Source organism: Mus musculus, chromosome 12, assembly GCF_000001635.26.
Source record: "Mus musculus strain C57BL/6J chromosome 12, GRCm38.p6 C57BL/6J".
Lineage (NCBI taxonomy): Eukaryota > Metazoa > Chordata > Mammalia > Rodentia > Muridae > Mus > Mus musculus.
The window spans coordinates 52,689,379-52,702,591 of NC_000078.6; the positions used below are offsets into that span (position 1 = coordinate 52,689,379).

At 44.3% G+C, this 13,213-nt stretch overlaps 1 protein-coding gene across 5 annotated transcripts in view; it reads left to right on the forward strand.

Annotated features, from left to right (window-relative positions):
* Positions 1 to 9,209: 9,209 nt before the first annotated feature.
* Positions 9,210 to 13,213, forward strand: part of Akap6 (A kinase (PRKA) anchor protein 6) — a 456,981-nt gene continuing 452,977 nt past the window's right edge. For 2 of the 5 annotated variants that reach the window (XM_006515821.4, XM_006515828.4), the window contains exons 1-2: positions 9,210 to 9,730; positions 9,872 to 10,064. The gene's annotated coding sequence lies outside the window, so the exon portion shown is untranslated. Of the gene's footprint in view, positions 9,731 to 9,813; positions 10,065 to 13,213 lie in introns of those variants that run through there. The other 3 variants (XM_006515822.4, XM_017315055.2, NM_198111.2) reach the window with 3 other exon arrangements.

Sequence of the window (13,213 nt, forward strand, 5' to 3'; positions counted from 1 at the left end):
CTGGGAGTTCTTCCCTCAGTCTTGATTGCTCATGGGTCTAACTTAAGATTCCCGCATATGTGCACATAAGAAATCCAGTGCAAGGGAGATCTTTCCATCTTCTGAGCCTTATTTATAATAGCCAGAAGCTGGAAAAAGCCCAGATGTCCCTCAACAGAGGAATGGATACAGAAAATGTGGTACATTTACACAATGGAGTACTACTCAGCTATTAAAAACAACGAATTTATGAAATTCTTGGGCAAATGGATGTATCTGGAAGATATCATCCTGAGTGAGGTAACCCAATCACAAAAGAACTCACTTGATATGTACTCACTGATAAGTGGATATTAGCCCAGAAACTTAGAATACCCAAGATACAATTTGCAAAACACAAGAAAAATCAAGAAGGAAGACCTTAGAATAAGGAACAAAGTACTCATGGTAGGAGTTACAGAGACAAAGTTTGGAGCTAAGATGAAAGGATGGACCATCCAGAGACTACCCCACCCGGGGATCCATCCCATAATCAGCCACCAAACGCAAACACTATTGCACGTGCCAGCAAGATATTGCTGAAAGGACCCTGGTATAGCTGTCTTGTGTGAGGCTTTGCCAGTTCCTGGCAAATACAGAAGTGGATGCTCACAGTCATCTATGGGATGGAACACAGGACCCCCAATGGAGAAGCTAGAGAAAGCACCCAAGGAGCTGAAGGGGTCTGCAACCCTATAGGTGGAACAACAATATGAACTAACCAGTCGGCCTAGTCGGCCATCACTGGGAAGAGAGGACCCTTGGTCTAATAAACTTTATATGCCCCAGTACAGGGGAACGCCAGGGCCAAGAAGTAGGAGTGGGTGGGTAGGGGAGCAGGGCAGGGTGTGGGGGAGGGCGTAGTGACTTTTGGGATAGCATTTGAAATGTAAATGCAGAAAATATCTAATAGAAATTGGAAAAAAAATGAAAGAAAAGAAAGAAACAGAGTGCAATGGTGCCTATTGGTCTGCACACACAGTCTGCAGTTGGGATGCTTCTGGCGTTGGAGGTGCTCTCCTCCCCATACAGTGCAGAAGTGTTCTCCCAGAAGCACAGGTTCACAGTTCTTCTTTCAGGTTCTCCTCTGGGTTCTGGCTCTTTCTTCCTCATCTAAATTCACCTTTCTAAGTTCCTTTTCTCCAAGCTGGGGAGCCATTGCTTTCTAACAAAACTAGCTTCTAATGCTGGTTTCCTGAGTGATTGCAAGTCTTCATTGCAAGACCCTTGTTATCTTCATTTGTTAGGGAAAAATCTGAAGTGGAGATAGAAATTTTGTCTAAGGACATATATTAGGTGAGAGCAGAAAGGCAGGAATTCAGGTTCTCAACGTGCATTCTCTTATTATTATTCTTTTTAAACCTTCCTTTTTTCTTCCTTTCTAATTTCCCAGTTCTTTCTTCCCTCTTCTCCAGTTTTTAACCCTTTCTTCTGCCCCCTCCCTCCCTCTTTTATCACTTGTATTCTTCCTTCCCTTTGCTTATAAGTTCTCTTCTTCATTACTCTGCACCCAAGCCTACCTTTGTTTTAACATGCTTACAAAGAAAGCATTTTGCTTTCTGTTCCCTTTCCTTGGGTGGTGTAGGGGGAAGGGAAGGGCTTTCTGTGTATTCCAGCCTGGCTTTGAACTTACAATCCTGTGGTCTTAGCCTTCCCTATGCTGGGATCCTGGGCCTGGGCTGTAATGTGTGGCACAATTTCCTTCCTAGGTTTGTGGCAGCCATGTTAGGTAAGCAATATGTTTAGTTCTCATTTTATGGAGGCGAACCTGAAAGAGGTTAAATAATCTATCCCATTTCCCATGGCAAATTATAGCTAGAACAGCTGTCCAATGCCTCCCTACCAATTTATTGTCCTTCTCACAGCGTGCACTGCTGTGCAGGTATCAGTGGCTGCTGGTGGCTGATGATCATCTAACCAACCAAAATATTCATTGTTTTTTTTTTTTTTTCAACTCAGTGGATTGATTGAAACCTGAGATGATCTAGAAACCAGGTCAGGCTTGAGAGGGACACAGTGGGTCTGGGGTTGGTTTTTCCTTAAGTCCCACTGTGCGAGTGGCAGTTACTCCTAAGGCTGGTTTATGCTAGGACAAGGAGGCCAAAGTTGGTTCCAAAGCTTATCTTGAGATGCTAAAGCTCCTTCCATCGGACAAGAGAGGCTTTGATATTCACACCCTAAATCTCACATATGTAAGTGTTGCTGGCTGATTTCCATCTTGGGGTACCATCCTTTTCGTCAGTCCTAAGTCTTCTTTACTTCAGCCAGCCATATTCTGCAGTGTGCTGCTAGCAGCTCAAAACCTGAACCAGATGAGATTGCAGGACTGCCTAACCACAGGGCCATTCCATGGGTATACCACATTTCCTGGGTGGTGCTACTTAAGCCAAGGACTAACATGCCAATAAAACAGGCCCTGGGATAGCTTCTCATCTTGCATGGTTAGGAAAGGGGCTTGTGTTTATGGGAAAGTGCCAATATAAAAGCTAGGGAACACTATAAACACAGACTTGTATAAAGCAATAGTTTTACTACTCTATTTTGTTATTTTGTAATATTGAATATGTTCTTTTGTGGCATGTGCATGCACATACGCATGCGCACACACACACACACACACACACACACACACACACACACACACACTTTTACTTTAGATTTGTGTCTGTGTCAGACTTTTCAAGAGAATTCTATGAAGTCATCATTTTGCTCCTGGTTAGGTGCAGACTCGTGACTGGGCAGATCTCTCATGGAAGTCCATGGAAATTTTTGATGCAAAGATATCAGATCCTGTGAATGGGAATGTTTTAAGGCTTCATACCTTTGGATATAGTATAAATAGTGCTTATAAGCAAAGTGCAGTGAAACCATCAAACTAGACCTCTCTGTGAGTAGAAAGGCAGGTTATTGTGGGAACAAATGGCTGGGCTGCCTCAGAGAACTGCAGCTGGTGGGGAAAGCCCTGGGAAGGTAGCGATGGGAGGGAGCATGCAGAACCGCCTGGGCGTCAGCATGGGGACTTTGAGCTGCTGTAGACTGTGCTGTTTGGTTTAACCAGGAACCAGAAGCTCTTTGCTCAAGGTGGTTGACCGCTGGGGGCAGATAAGGGAGGTAGTGGCTTTCCTGACAGGCAGAAACCTGCTTCAGATGACTAAGGAATGCTGAGTTTAGGTTTCTGTTTGCCTGATAGCAGTCCTTCGGTTTGCTCAGTGAGAATCCAGCAGAGTTCAGCCAATCATCAACTTAGGACTTTATCCAAATGCACTGGCATTTTGGAGCCTCCTTTGTGACCCAACCGTGTCCTCTATGTTCTTAAGCTGTTCCTGGGGCCCAGACACAATAGTTCCTGCACACTGCACTGCTGTATGGATTGCTGCATGGGTGCTGCATAAGGAGTGCTTGGTGCTGCACTGCTGGCAGGCTCTCTGAGTTGAGCAGTGCTGTGATGGACGTTTACGCCTGAACGTTCCCAGCCTCTTTCAAGATGTGGCCATTTTTCCCGAGCTCTCACTTTTGCAATGTGTGTGGACCTGACTAATTCTTTCAGATGGGACTCCCTTCATTGTCCATCTTTCTTCTCCACTTGATCAGTGTAGTCCAAGGACTCGGTACTAGAGGATGATGAAAGCCCAGCATAGAGTCCTTAAAGTGGCCAGTGGTGATTGACAGTATCCACTGAGACATGAATCGAAATACAAACACGTGAAATACAAAATATTACATTATATCAGACACTGACTTGTTCAAGGGCATGGGGAGGAGACTTGTCTTAAATCTATTAGTACTTACTAAACTGGCTCAGATTTCCCAACATTTTTCATATACATGACTTTTCTTATTGAACTCGAAGTATAGGTTCAATGTATTGGAGAAGTGGCTTTGAGATTAAAATTTTTTAAAAATATTGATTGTGTGTGTCTCTGTCTCTGTGTGTATATCTGTCTGTCTTTCTGTGTGTCTGTGTCTATGTCAGTGTGGAGACATCTCTCTCTCTCTTGTGTGTGTGTGTGTGTGTGTGTGTGTGTGTATGTGTGTGTGTGCATGTGCTCACGCATGCTTGCATTTGTGTCTGGTCTGTGGAGGACAGAAGGAGGTAAGATCCCTTGGATCTGGAGTTAGAGGCATTTGTGACTGCTGGTTCGTACCGGTAGTGGGGTCTGAATGCCCATCTTCATGATTGAACTATAAATCACTGCACCACCTCTCTAGTCCAGCATAGATATTTAAATCCAAAAATACAAACATTTATTTTGTTACTGTGGCAAAATTTCCGAGCAAACAACTTACAGGAGGGAGCATTGCTTTGGCTCCTTAACTCCATGGTCGGTTGGATGTGTGGTTTTCACGCAGGTGGAAAAGCCATAACAGTGAGGGCAGGTAATCTACCTCATGGCAGTCATGAAGCAGGAAAGGGCCAAACCAAGATACAGGCTTCTAAGGCATGCCACCATGACCTGCCTCCTCCATCTAAGCCCCACTTTCCTTTCCCACTTCTCCCGCCCTCAAGAGTCTACTCATACTTTTTCTTGCCTATATATGTGTGCACGTATGTATGTGGGTGCTCGTGGTTGCATATGGGGGGTGTTTATGGAGGCCAGAACTTTGGATGTCAGTTGACTTGTTCAATAGCTTCTTTGTCTTATTTTGAGCAAGGTTTCTCATCAAAACTGGACTTTCCATGTTGGCTAAATGGTCTGGCCAGCAAGCTCCCAGGTTTTGCTGCTCCCACCCGCTAACTTCCCAAGGGCAGCACAAAGGGTTACAGCTATGTGCTGTCACACCTAGTTTTTATGTGTGTGCTGAGATCTGAACTCAGGCCTTTATGCTTGTGCACCAAGATCTATATATACTGAGCCATCTTTATGGCTCCTTCATTTGAGTTTTAAAGCAATCATTGGATCAGTTCGTTCCCTAAGTCAAACCACTCATGGATAGTTTGAAGTGGAAACTTATGGGTTCTTTGGAAAGTCGGTCAGATGGTGTTTTGCTGGGGCAAACACATGAAAGAACGTTTTTTAAAAAGTGGACACAGGTGAAAGGCTAAGGCAGACTTGTGAAGGAACATTTTGCTGAAGCAGACATAGGAGAGAGGATGTTCTGCTAAAGCAAGCACATGACAGGACACGAGATGAAGATTCTTTGTTAACATGCATGTATTGGTCCGCCTTACGTTGTGTAGTTGAGCTGTATTTGTCGGGACGACATAGAGAGAAACACACCAAAAACCTTCTGGTGGTGTGTTACGGTTTGTTGCAGCTTCCAAGGAGTTGGACTGATTGGATGCACATGCTGAGGCTAGACATGTGCTGAGGCAAGGCACGTGGAGGACACATGATGTTTAGAGATTATAAATAGGATTCCACAGAGGGACAAAGACAGAGCTTGGTTCGCTGGTACAGCTGGCTGTACAATGCTAGTGGGTCTCGAGTCTTCTCTGATCTTTCTTCCCTGAGGGAGGCACAGCTGAGAACTTCTGGTGTTCCTGTTGGTCCCTTCTGCTGACTAGAGCTGAGGCTGAGGCCTGGCTGTCTGTCTATGCTAGGTCATGCCACCTCTGTTGCTAACCGGACTGTACTGAACTGGAATGCTGGTGTATTCATGAGGTATTTGCAAGTGGATTGACCTGCCGCTGCCTGCCAACCTGTGAACTAAACTGCTGATTTCCAGACAACACAGACAGGAGTTGCTCCAAAGAACCTTTCTAAACAGGTCCACTGCCTCCTCCACTCCTCCATATCCTTTCTTTTCCACTATCTCTGGTGGGTGGTTGGTTATAAGGAAGGTTAAAACATTTAAGATCCATCATTGAAAATCAGATTTGAAAAAGTTAAAGTTACAATAATTCTTTCTGGTAATATCTTCAGACATACTCAGATGTGGGCTTTATTAATCTCCTAGACACCTCTCAATTGAGTCAAGTTGATAGTCAAAATTAAATACGACCATGGCTTATTTAATAGTTAGCAGAAGGTATTTTGTTCCCATGCATTTCTTCCAGGACCCAGGGATACTCACAGTGTGGTTCTTCTACCCCTTAGAGACTTCGAGATTCACTGGGTTCTGTGTATCCAGCAACAAGGGAAGGAAATGAGAAGGCAGACTTACTTTTTTTTTTTTAATAGAATGATTCTCCTTTTATTTTTAAGAAGACCAAATTGACTGATCTAATAGAATTACACAGACACAGAAAACACTTAGAGTGTGCACTGGGAAGGCAGCTCAGCTGGGCAGACCCACTTTTAATCACTTTCCAAGGTACTACTTCCTCTTAGCTCCCATTCACTGGTTAGAACCAGTCTCCAGCCAACCTAAGTGGCACTAGGAGGTACCTACAAAAGTGACTTTTGGTATTAGTGAGTGACCCACCACAGTCTGTCCTGCTGACTTTTCTTTTCTCCCGTCTTCTCTGAAGAAAATACCTTTGTTGTCTCCCACAAAGAACATGTATCCCAGGTGATCTACCTAATATGCCCTGTACTCTGTATTTACACAAAAGCCTAGAAATTCATGAGTGTATGCATGTATGCACATGTATGTGGGTGTGTGTGCATGTATGTGGATGTGTGTGCACACATACATGTGCGTGGTTGCCCATATGAGTGCATGTGGAGGCCAGAGGCCAGTGTCAAGTATCTTTATATACTCTGCTTTATTTGTCTGAGACAGAGCTTCTCTCTGGCCCTGGCACTCACCATTAGGCTACATTTTTTAGATAGGAAGACTTTGGGATCCCTTTTTCTTCCCTATCCCAGCTCTTGGGAGACAGGTACAGGCTTTTAGGTGAATGCCAGGGAATCCAAAATCATGTCGTCCTGTCTGTTCACAAATGGTTTTACCCATAGTCACTCTCATTTCTTGAGAGTGAAAAGTCATCTCTGAAAGGAGCAGAAAGACAATACCTGCTGTGTCATGTGGTCTCCACTTGTTTTTTCTTTTTTTTTTTCAATACATTTCAGAGTTAGAGACACTTATCCAGCTGTTTTAATTCCACTTAAAATGATATCGTGTGCTGGAGAGCTGTCTCAGCAGTTAAAAGCATGGACTGCTCTTCCAGAGGACACAGGTTCCATTCTTAGCACCCAGCTCACCACTGTCTGTTATTACAGTTTCAGGGGATCTAATGCCCTCTTCTGGTATCTGTGGGCACCAGACACATGGTGCACACATATACATGTAGGCAAAGCACCTATGCACATGAAAAAGAAATAAAGTCATCAATACGCTGAAAAAAGTGATTTCTCACAAGTTATTTTTCAGGCCTTCCTTCTCTCTAATTTTTCAGTGTGAGGGTCTTGCTTCACTTCCCTCCTCTGACCATAGTTCTGTTCTCAAGAAGTGACGTATCTGTACCTTGTTGCCCAAAGCTGTAGTGTGGCCTCTGAAACGATCCCCTGCCCTTTAGCCTTCCTTGATCTCCTCTGCAGTGGGTGTTGTCTGCTTGGCCTTCTTCAGTCACTGGGTGACCTTGGCTGTTTCCCAAACATTTGATCCTAGAGCTTAGAATTGAGTGCTAATGGCACAAGTGTGTTAACAGTGACATTCCTAAATGCTGGCACTTCTGTTTTCCAACAGGCCATTTGTGGTGGTCTGATAAGAGTGGCCCCCATAGGCTCCTATGTTTGAATGCCTGGTCATCAGGGAGTGGCACTGCTTGACAAGGATTAGGAGATGTGGCCTTTTGGGAGGAAGTGTGTCACTGAGGGTGGGCTTTGAGGTTTCAAAAGCCCAAGCCAGTCCCAGTGTCTGTCTCTTCCTGCTGCCTATGGATCCAGATGTAGTTTAGCTAGCCTAGAATGTCAAAAATCTGACTTGATGTCAGATTTCCTGAGATGTCTGATCTTTCTCACCATGCCTAGAATCTGGAAAGGGAAACTATGGACATTTTCTCATTCTGAGAAACTGTGTTCAGGTGTGATTGAGAGAAAATGTGGATTTGTCTGTCTTAGGCTGACTTATTTTGCTAAATGTCATGATCTGTAAGTTCTTCCCACTTTCCCTGCAAATGACATAATTTCATTCTCCTTATGACTGGGTAAAATGACATTCTCTTTTATCTGTCTGTCCTGTTGGCCTGCCCTCTTCTCTTTATGGAACCTTCTCTGCAAAGGCTAATCTTGTTCTAGCTCTATGGCTTTCACCCTATTTATTTCTGGAGGCCTAAGAGTTTTTCAGGGAGGCCAGCAGTACTCTATAGCAGGCAGGGTTAATAATTATGCCAAGAAGGGTCCAACAGTCTTGACTCTGGGCCTCTTCACCCCTGCCCCAGTGAAGGAAGCCCAGCTTTGCTCTGTAACATAAAGGAAAAAAAAATTTAAATATTATTAGCAAACCATGATTATTATCTAAGTCTATCCTCCCTCAGACGAAACCCCTGAGCCCCAGAGAGGCTACTAACCCTGAATACACAGAAGGAGCTCTCGGAGGAAATACCATCACTGGTAGATTTCCTGAGCCCCAGGTCGGTGCTCTGGGCTTTGCAGTGGTTCCATGCTGACCTCTCAATGTGTGAGTACCATGTGGTCTAAGATAAGGGAGTCAAGCTCTGTTGTGCTGCTGAGTGTATACACAGGTTTTACTCTTGTTCTTCCCTTCCTTGTTCCTTATTAGGAAAAGCAAGAGCAATCATGACTTCACATCCAAGGCAGGGCTGCTCTGTGGAAGGCTGGATAGTGGCACCTCTTCTGATTTTATCAGTTTTTCTTTACAGGAGGCTGCCTGAGTTCCTTCAGAGCCTCCCCTCCAACCCCACCACCCCCTGTGCTGCTGATTAAGAGAAGTATGGGACAATTAAGAGATGATTGGACAATATAATTGTCTCATTCTGTATTAGGTTTCGGAATTTTGTGCTTTCTCAGAGCTGTAGAGACAGAATGGATGTAGGTCAGCTTGGCTGTGCCTTTCTCTGTCAGTGGCCTGCAAGCCTTAGATGAGTGAGATGGGTAGCTGGTCCACGGTTAGCTCTCCTCAGGGTCACAACATGATGCTTGTTTATGCTTCACACTGGAAAGAAAGGACTGATTTCTTTGGATTTCCTTTCCTTTCACTAACTGGAGAAATCCTCCTGGAGTCTTGTTTTAATGTGCCTGTCAGAGGTCCAGTGGGGGAGGGGAGAGAGTAATAGCCTCCTTGGTAGGCAGTCTTACAGCCTCAAAAAGAACAAAACAAACCCCAAGGGTTGTGAGTGGCAGTCACAAGAAACTTCTACAGGTCTTCCACTTGTTCCAGATTTTAACCCCAGAAGATACTTGCCTTTTGGCCATGTGTAGGAAGAGTTCTCTGTCAGATAGGGGAAGGGTCTCTAGGATCCAACCTCTTTTCACTGCTCCTGAAGGTTAAGTGGTAGCGAGTTCTCCAGCAGCAGGCTCTGTGGGGTGGTGTCTACCCGAGAACACCCTCAGGGCAGACCTAGCTGGCGGAGGCTTTGCCCATGTTCTGACGATTATTAGTCTGTGCACTTTAGAATTAGACTCACTTGGTCAGCTGTTTATTACATTTTAAATTGTTTCAAAATCCATGCTTTGTTCTTTTTCTCTTTGTCAGATGAACTAAACCTCTTTTTAATAACTTTTAAAGAGGTATCGTTACTAGCCAGGGAGAAGAGCGATCAAATTGCCTGATAGGGAACCATGAATACGAGTTTGTATTTTCTGAGTACTGAATCGACATTCCACTTGCACCTTTATTCTCTCAATGTAGAGCAGCAAACGAAGAGGTAATTTTTATTTTGTTTTCTAAAATTATTCTAAGAAATCCCCTTTTAAACTTACAGATTTTAGTCCAATGAGGAGCCCTGTTTCTTTGGACTGCATTTTGCATATTGTCTGCTTCTTACAGGGCTTTTGTATTGTCTCAGGCTCCACTGGAAATGCAGCAAGGATTCCTAGCACATCCCAGTTGCCATAGCAACAGCAGCCTTTCCCATAATGAGCTGCATCATCTGAACTGATGTCACAGCATCATGCAGCAGGTCAAACAAGGCATCTCCTAGTATTGCATCCTACAGATGTGCTGTAAACATCAAAAGGCGACGTTGGGAGCAGGAGATGGTGAGTGTTAAACGTTTGGGCCTTAATTGCGACGCTGTTTTGTTGGTTAGTCTGTGGCGTCTACTAAGGCAGGGATGGGGGGATGTTGTCTGCTTAAAATGGACTGGAGAAAGAAGGGTTGTTTTGCCTAATTCTGTTTTCAGGCTGCTGTGTTAAGACAAAGGCCTGTGAGAGTCGCATAAAAATCAAAATGCAAAGATTTCTTGCTCCGTCTCCGCCTGTTATTTTTAGTATTCTCATGAATTAAAAAAAAAAAGCACAGAAAATTTTCTATTGCAAAAGCCTAAATAAGCTCTGAAATGTGTAGTTCATTGTATTTTAACATTGTAAAGATATGTTTCTTTTTTTATGAGGCAGGGCTAATTGGTCCCATTTGCTTCTGTGATTTATGAAATATTTAGTGACTTGCAGAACGGAATTCAGTATTTACCTCCATTGGGTTTCAGATTCTTCATGGCAAGGAATGAGTGCTGAATAAGCATTTGACATAACCTTATGTGTATGTGAAAGGGGATTCTCTTGCATGTTCAAGAAATAATTTGTTAAAAACATTAAGACTGAAACCAGATGAAATTATCTATGCCTTTTGATTTGTGTGGAATCTCTTCAATTCATGTCCTCCATAGTTAAGAGGCTGAAGCTGGAGTTGCTTCCAGGCTGGTTTGTAACTGAGAGAGGAGCAAGTCTCCCCTCTGCGGCAGTTACAGTCAAGGATAACCCGGGAGAGAGACTCTGGAAAGGCCAGTGGCGCTGCCGCCCGCCCGCCCGCGGGCTCATGCTTAACTCTAGCCCCAACCCAGTGTGATGGATAAATGTCAGGGGCCTTGATGCTTGTTAGGAATGCAAATCTCTGGACCCGGAACCTCAACTCAATTCCAAAGCTCCAGATAAACATACGATGTTTACGTTTAATCCAGGGCTTGCTTTTAAGAATCGTTACTATTTTATTTGCTAAAAACCAGTCTAACAGGTCAGTATGGAACAGGGTATCATTGCCTTTTGTTTTGGGAAATGAAATGAATTTCCTTGGTGCAACTGATTGCTACTGGGGGAGAGAAAGCACATGCCCGTTCAGTTGTTCAATCTGCCGGCTTACAGTCAGGGAGTGGTCCTGTGTTTCAGTGCAGTCGAGCTGATAGTTTTTATTTATACAGTCTTACTGGAAAGAATAGCACCCCCTGAGTTGCTTGTAATTAGTTAAGATTGCTGGAGCCTAAACAGTTTAGATGGAGCCTAAAACAGATATTTCAGAGGAAGCCGGAAAAGCAACATCTCCAGCCAGCTTGCGTTGATTTTTCTCTCCTATGGAGTTGGGCACAGCGGTCCCATTAGGCACAGGCACTAGGCGGAGTGGTACAGCTCGGGGTTTAATTAGTTTGTTTACCCCACACCACACACATGCTACTCCCAGTCTTTTAAGCTTATATTGCTCGCGTGCAGCTATATGGGATGGAAGAGGTCAATTCGGCCTGGCCTTCCCACGAGCAATTAGTAGTATGGATGCTCACTGCCTGCTTTTTGTGTGTGTGACGCATAGTATGAACAGAGAGCTCTGCTGGGACCGTTGGGTGTGAACGCAGCCAAGTCAGAAGCTCTCAGGTAAAAGGGAGGAGAAAGGCCTTAATGGGGGAAGGGAAAGTAGTTAGAACCCCTTGAAGTACTGCTCCCGAGAAGCGACATGAAAAGACTTGTTCAGTGACACAAATTGCTAGGAGTGAAACAGAAGGCAGCGGTTTAGTGGGTTTTCTCCTGGTTTAATTCTCCCCCCTTTTGTCTAACAGTGCTCTCCGCTGCTTCCTCCTGGGTGAAACGTATGGTTACTGGAAGTCACGGAGGCCAGATTCCTTAAGGGCAGTGTTAGAAAAGTGAAGTCATGCTTTGAGGGTGGAGAAGGGCACTGGCGGGTGTGGACTGCCACGCTAGCGGAACATCCGCCCAGCGCAGGCAAACCTGTCATCCTCCCAACCCCCACAACATGCAGCCACAGTTCCTCAACTTTATGCTTTTGTGCTTTTTTTGCTCCAGGAGAACAAAGCCCTGATAGCAAGAGCTGTCACCCAGGGTTCTGTTTCTTGGAGGACCACAGCCTGTGCTGCACTCTGCACTCTGATTAGCTGTGCCTTAATTACTAGCTAAGGCTATTTCAGTTGCGGTAGTTTTAATATATCCCCAAGGGTGTGTGGTGTGTGTGTGTGTGTGTGTGTGTGTGTGTGTGTGTGTGTGTATGGGGGAGGGAGAGAGTTTGTTCTGTGGCTGGATTTATTGGTGCCTCAGTGAAAATTTTCTAGAATTTCAAGTATTTTGCTGTACATAATGACTGGAATATTATCAAAACTGTGTTGCCCATGTGGCCAAGTTTAGACTGTGTAAGTCTCACAAACTGTTAACCTATACTTTTGGTTATGGTTTTGTTACTGACTTACAAAGGTATAATGATTTAAATCTTTCTAGATAGCTAGGCTATAGTGGGACTAATACAGATAATTACAATAACAACTAATAGCTACTATTTATTCAGTTCATTATTTATCAGTTTTACTGAGCCAGGCTTTGTGCGTCAGCTTGTTTAGCTCTCAAGAGGAGTCAGGAGATAGAAAGTACCAATCTCACTTCAGGAGATTGGGCACTGGTACTCATATTTTACAGAACCAATTCCTAGTTTAGTCACCTGGTTAAAGTCACATGTTTTATACGTTACTGGGCTGATTCCAAACCAGTGCAGCCTGGCTGTGAAGCCTGCGAGCTTTCCACAGCTACCCCAGTGTTATGATGCCTTCTTTTACTCATCCCCACTCAATTGCAGGACCCCACCCTTCCTGATTCTAATCCGAAAGTCAGATTTCACAGGTAGAATGCACTCTCAACTGTAGTCTGATCATTTTTTACTGTAAAGATGAACACGACTCCTGGCCAGACGTGAATAGTTACTCTGACCACAGCTGTTGAAGTAATGCAGAGTTGAGGCTCAGCCCTTTGCGGGGACCCCTGTTTAGCTGAACATTTGAACTACTTCAAGAGTGAGCATGGCCGTGACAGGTCTCCTACAGTGAGTCTTATCTGAGTCACTAGTGACTCAAGTCTGTTGTTCCTGTCTTATCAGCGATATCTGTAGTGTTCTGCTAACCTTAATATGTTTGCGTTTGGTGGCA